The sequence below is a fragment of the Phyllobates terribilis genome, unplaced genomic scaffold (genome assembly GCF_046119375.1).
Source record: "Phyllobates terribilis strain yellow unplaced genomic scaffold, ASM4611937v1 Scaffold_13__5_contigs__length_258822181, whole genome shotgun sequence".
NCBI lineage: Eukaryota > Metazoa > Chordata > Amphibia > Anura > Dendrobatidae > Phyllobates > Phyllobates terribilis.
The window spans coordinates 44407333-44413549 of record NW_027362773.1 but is presented as its reverse complement, the minus strand read 5'-3'; positions in this window follow the sequence as shown (position 1 = coordinate 44413549).

The following is a 6217-nucleotide window of genomic DNA, read 5'->3' as shown; positions in this document are numbered from 1 at the left end:
AGGATAGATTGGAGTGCGGAGGAGTAGGAGTGGGTCGGGTTAAAACTTAACTTGCAATAGGTGTTGCTATCTCGCAGCTGCCTATAAGCCTCTTTTTCATATTTGGCACATTGCCAGATCACAATATTTCCCCCCTTGTCCGCTGGTTTAATCACAATGTCATCATAAGTTTTAAGTTGTTGGATCGCCAGGCGTTGTCGTGCCGTAAGGTTATCAAATTTTCTTTTATTGGACAATTTTTTAAAATCCTCTGCTACTAGCTTGGAAAAAATCTCAACTGCTGGACAGAGGGACAGGGGGGGAAAAGCGTGTCGATCTGGGAACCGCACATTGAGGCAACCCACCTGATTGTAAAGGAGTTTGTTCCTGTAGCAATTCCTCCAAAATAACAATCGCCTCCTGCTCCGCCGCACTCAAAGCACCCATCGGGGCATCCTTCTTGGAATGGAGTCTATGCAAGATGAGCTTCCGAGAGAACAAATGGAGGTCCTTTAGGGCTGTAAAATAATTGAAGCTATTAGTAGGAGAAAAAGTTAGGCCCATACTTAGGACCTCCAGTTGTTCAATAGAAAGAACATGTGCTGATAAATTGACAACCCGTAGGCCCCCCTGGGACTGACTCACCCGTTGTAGTGCCAAGCCTTTATTTTTGCTTGTAAGTCTAGTTTGAATCCTCTTTGTGCCATGTGAGGACGTGCCAGGGTTATTCACTGCTTGAGGCCCATCATGCGTCTCTTCAGTAGAAGCGAACGACGATACTGAGGTAGATCTAGATCTGGATTGAGATTTATGTCTCTGAAATGGACGAGACCGTCCCCTCGTGGCATCCCATTTATATACTCTCTGTGATGATTTATCCTGAGCATCCCTCTGGAATTTTTTTGTTTTAGCATGTTGTGTTTCCTTTGCCCATTTTTGAGCTAAAATCTCAATCTCCTCATTTAGCTTCTTGAGGGAGTCAGCAGACATTTCATTCTTAAAAGAGAGTTGCAATTTCTCAATCTGGGTCTCAATACCAGATAGCGATGTCTGGTTCATTTCAATTAACAAATTCATATATCCAGTCGAACATATATTAGAATACTGTTCCCATCTATTTTTAATTGTATCGTCATCTACATTAAAAGAAGGAAATATTTGGACTCTCAGGCCGCGAGGTATGAGTCCCTTCTCAATGTATTTCCTCAAAAAAGCAACATTCCACCACAATCGAGTCCTTTTCCTGATTAGATCTTTAAATTCATTAATAGATATAGACAAAGTATTTCCCCCTACTAGTGCTCCATTAGAGCTACCATCATTACAAATCTCATCCAATTGTGAGAGCCAAGTGTCGTCCTGTGCTCTGAAATTCATATTGGGTCTGAAAAAGACTGAGAGATACACAGAAATCAATAATATCAACAATTTAACCCATTTATAACTAAGTTGGCGCATCTGGGGAAAGGAGAGACCAACCCAGAGCGCCAAAACATGCAAACTCATATTACATATGATAAACTTGAGAAACAAAGAGTTTTTTTTGTAGGCATAAAAAAAATTCAAATTTTATTACAACATTTAAAAGTACATATAGAAAGTACGATATAAAGTGACAGTGTATAGATGGTAGCAAAAAAATCACTGAAAAAGACAGCAAGTTGTAAGAATCTCCATGATCCCAAAATTCAAAAGACAGAATGATGCATACAATAGAACAGGTAATAAGACTATTTAATAATATAGGTCATATGCGTATATATTGCTGCATATCAAACATATCCATAGATACACTCCAAAATAGAAGGGTAATGGCTGCCAGAGAAAGGGATTCCCAGATGGAAAAACTCTTATATATTGTTTAAGTCATTGTTTAAGTCATCTTACCCAGTGGGAGGCCGGACATAGATCAGTGAGAATAGACGCGCAGTGGAAAGCCCCGACGCGCGTTTCGCAGCCCAGAGTGGCCGCTTCCTCAAGGGGAATGAACAAGAGCAGGAGAACGGAGCCCTTATCTGCCATGGTGTCGGTCACGTGTGGCCACACATGACCGATCACCTGACTCACAAATAGGTGTGGTCTGGTGCCTGTAAGCGGCGCATGCGTCGCCACCCCCCGCCCCAGGATGCGAGCCCAAGCCGTAAGGAGCCAGTGCGCAAGCGCGGGCGCGCGGCCAGGACTAGGGCCAGGTGCCCACGCACGCACCAGCCCTACAGAGATGTGTGAGGCGGGGATATGAACGAGCAAGACGTACCCCAAGGAACCATTTACTATATCCAAATAAAGAACATAAAAATAATGGTGACGGGCAGAAGAAGATACGATATATATCTACGTATAATCACGAATGGGATAATATGAGGAGTATTATGATGAAGCACTGGAATATCTTGACGACCGATGCCTCCCTGGGACCAATTCTTGGGGATTATCCCCTAATGACCCCCAGACGATCCAGTAACCTCAAGGATATTTTAGTGTCCAGCCATTATGTTGCTACAAAACCTAATCCCTTTGGCTCCCGTGGCCCTGTTTTGGGCATGTTTCCCTGCGGCCATTGTCGTGCCTGCGCCAATGTCCTGCGCTGCACCACCTTTGCGTCCTCGGATGGTACAAGACAATTTAATATCAGACATCACATCTCGTGCGGTACGAGTAACGTAATTTACTACGCAACTTGTGATTGCTCTCTGGTATACATTGGACTGACCTCCAGGGAGCTCCGGGTACGTATACGGGAGCACGTGCGGGACATTGGCGCGGCCAGGACAGTGGCTGATGTTACTGAATTAAAGACAATTCCGAGACACTTCAGGGCGGCCCATAATTGCGACCCTGGGTGCCTCAAGATTCGTGGGATCGATGTGGTCCATATGGGTGCCCGGGGGGGCAATGTGAGAAAAGCCCTGGCACAAGCCGAGGCTAAGTGGATCACTATGCTGGGCACTCTATCCCCTTATGGTTTAAATGAGTCTTTGTCCTTCTCCTCATTCTTGTAAACCTAATTGAGCCCTTATTTAATCCAGTCTCTTTTTGGATCCATTCCCCCCTTTCGTTTTTCTCCCTTTCCCTCTCTTGTGCTTCAAAATATTTTCTGTTGTGCAATGGCACTATTTGTTTTTATTGTATATATGGAATTTTCCTATTTTTAATTCTATATTTTGTTTTTAGTTTCTATTTCATGTCTGGAGCAATGGGCCCTCTGTGCTGAATGATTTATATCTATGCCTGATCGGAACTGCCTGTGAAGTGATTAGATGCTGATAGATGCAGCCCTTAAGATGCAATATGAAAACATCACTATTTTGAATTGATCACCTTGCATGCTCCATCAAATTGGTGGACCAATCATTGATAAAGTGATTTAATAGTGCTTTTTCTCTAATCCAAATTGCTTACTTTGAGACATTGTACATTTCTGCATGCAGCTTGCACCCATTGTATGAAATTTCTGTGTAATCTGTCTTTCTGACCACACTCATAGTTACTGGATGCTGTGCGCGTGCTCCTCTCTCTCCGCTGTTGGTCGCGCGCTCAGCTGTCTCTGTAGGGCTGGTGCGTGCGTGGGCGCCTGGCCCTAGTCCTGGCCGCGCGCCCGCGCTTGCGCACTGGCTCCTGACGGCTTGGGCTCGCGTCCTGGGGCGGGGGGTGGCGACGCATGCGCCGCTTACAGGCACCAGACCACACCTATTTGTGAGTCAGGTGATCGGTCAAGTGTGGCCACACGTGACCGACACCATGGCAGATAAGGGCTCCGTTCTCCTGCTCTTGTTCATTCCCCTTGAGGAAGCGGCCACTCTGGGCTGCGAAACGCGCATCGGGGCTTGCCACTGCGCGTCTATTCTCACTGATCTATGTCCGGCCTCCCACTGGGTAAGATGACTTAAACAATATATAAGAGTTTTTCCATCTGGGAATCCCTTTCTCTGGCAGCCATTACCCTTCTATTTTGGAGTGTATCTATGGATATGTTTGATATGCAGCAATATATACGTATATGACCTATATTATTAAATAGTCTTATTACCTGTTCTATTGTATGCATCATTCTGTCTTTTGAATTTTGGGATCATGGAGATTCTTACAACTTGCTGTCTTTTTCAGTGATTTTTTTGCTACCATCTATACACTGTCACTTTATATCGTACTTTCTATATGTACTTTTAAATGTTGTAATAAAATTTGAATTTTTTTTATGCCTACAAAAAAAACTCTTTGTTTCTCAAGTTTATCATATGTAATATGAGTTGGCATGTTTTGGCGCTCTGGGTTGGTCTCTCCTTTCCCCAGATGCGCCAACTTAGTTATAAATGGGTTAAATTGTTGATATTATTGATTTCTGTGTATCTCACAGTCATTTTCAGACCCAATATGAATTTCAGAGCACAGGACGACACTTGGCTCTCACAATTGGATGAGATTTGTAATGATGGTAGCTCTAATGGAGCACTAGTAGGGGGAAATACTTTGTCTATATCTATTAATGAATTTAAAGATCTAATCAGGAAAAGGACTCGATTGTGGTGGAATGTTGCTTTTTTGAGGAAATACATTGAGAAGGGACTCATACCTCGCGGCCTGAGAGTCCAAATATTTCCTTCTTTTAATGTAGATGACGATACAATTAAAAATAGATGGGAACAGTATTCTAATATATGTTCGACTGGATATATGAATTTGTTAATTGAAATGAACCAGACATCGCTATCTGGTATTGAGACCCAGATTGAGAAATTGCAACTCTCTTTTAAGAATGAAATGTCTGCTGACTCCCTCAAGAAGCTAAATGAGGAGATTGAGATTTTAGCTCAAAAATGGGCAAAGGAAACACAACATGCTAAAACAAAAAAATTCCAGAGGGATGCTCAGGATAAATCATCACAGAGAGTATATAAATGGGATGCCACGAGGGGACGGTCTCGTCCATTTCAGAGACATAAATCTCAATCCAGATCTAGATCTACCTCAGTATCGTCGTTCGCTTCTACTGAAGAGACGCATGATGGGCCTCAAGCAGTGAATAACCCTGGCACGTCCTCACATGGCACAAAGAGGATTCAAACTAGACTTACAAGCAAAAATAAAGGCTTGGCACTACAACGGGTGAGTCAGTCCCAGGGGGGCCTACGGGTTGTCAATTTATCAGCACATGTTCTTTCTATTGAACAACTGGAGGTCCTAAGTATGGGCCTAACTTTTTCGTCTACTAATAGCTTCAATTATTTTACAGCCCTAAAGGACCTCCATTTGTTCTCTCGGAAGCTCATCTTGCATAGACTCCATTCCAAGAAGGATGCCCCGATGGGTGCTTTGAGTGCGGCGGAGCAGGAGGCGATTGTTATTTTGGAGGAATTGCTACAGGAACAAACTCCTTTACAATCAGGTGGGTTGCCTCAATGTGCGGTTCCCAGATCGACACGCTTTTCCCCCCCTGTCCCTCTGTCCAGCAGTTGCGATTTTTTCCAAGCTAGTTGCAGAGGATTTTAAAAAATTGTCCAATAAAAGAAAATTTGATAACCTTACGGCACGACAACGCCTGGCGATCCAACAACTTAAAACTTATGATGACATTGTGATTAAACCAGCGGACAAGGGGGGAAATATTGTGATCTGGCAATGTGCCAAATATGAAAAAGAGGCTTATAGGCAGCTGCGAGATAGCAACACCTATTGCAAGTTAAGTTTTAACCCGACCCACTCCTACTCCTCCGCACTCCAATCTATCCTTATTCGTGCTTGTGAAGAGGGGATTATATCCAAAAAAACAGTTGAAGCACTTACCGTGCGGTTCCCCAAGACATCTACGTTCTATCTTCCGCCCAAGATCCACAAAGACGCCGTGGACCCACCGGGGCGTCCGATCGTGTCCGGTATAGAGGGATTGTGTGAACCAGCTTGTAAATTTATTGACTTCTATTTGAAACCAATTGTGGCAACATTGCCTTCATATGTTAGGGACACGACGGACGTCCTCACCCGGGTCGACGGCGTCTTTCTGGATAAGGGGGTCCTGCTCGTTACGGTAGACGTTGAGTCTTTATATACATGTATTGATCACACTATTGGTCTGGATGCGGTCCGTCTCTTCCTCGGGGCGTCTGATCTGGGCGGCCCTATGTGCGGATTTATCTGTGAGCTGCTGCACTTTGTACTTACACATAATTATTTCTTGTTCAAAGATAATATCTATTTACAGAAGCGCGGCACAGCGATGGGGGCGGCCTGCGCGCCCTCGTAC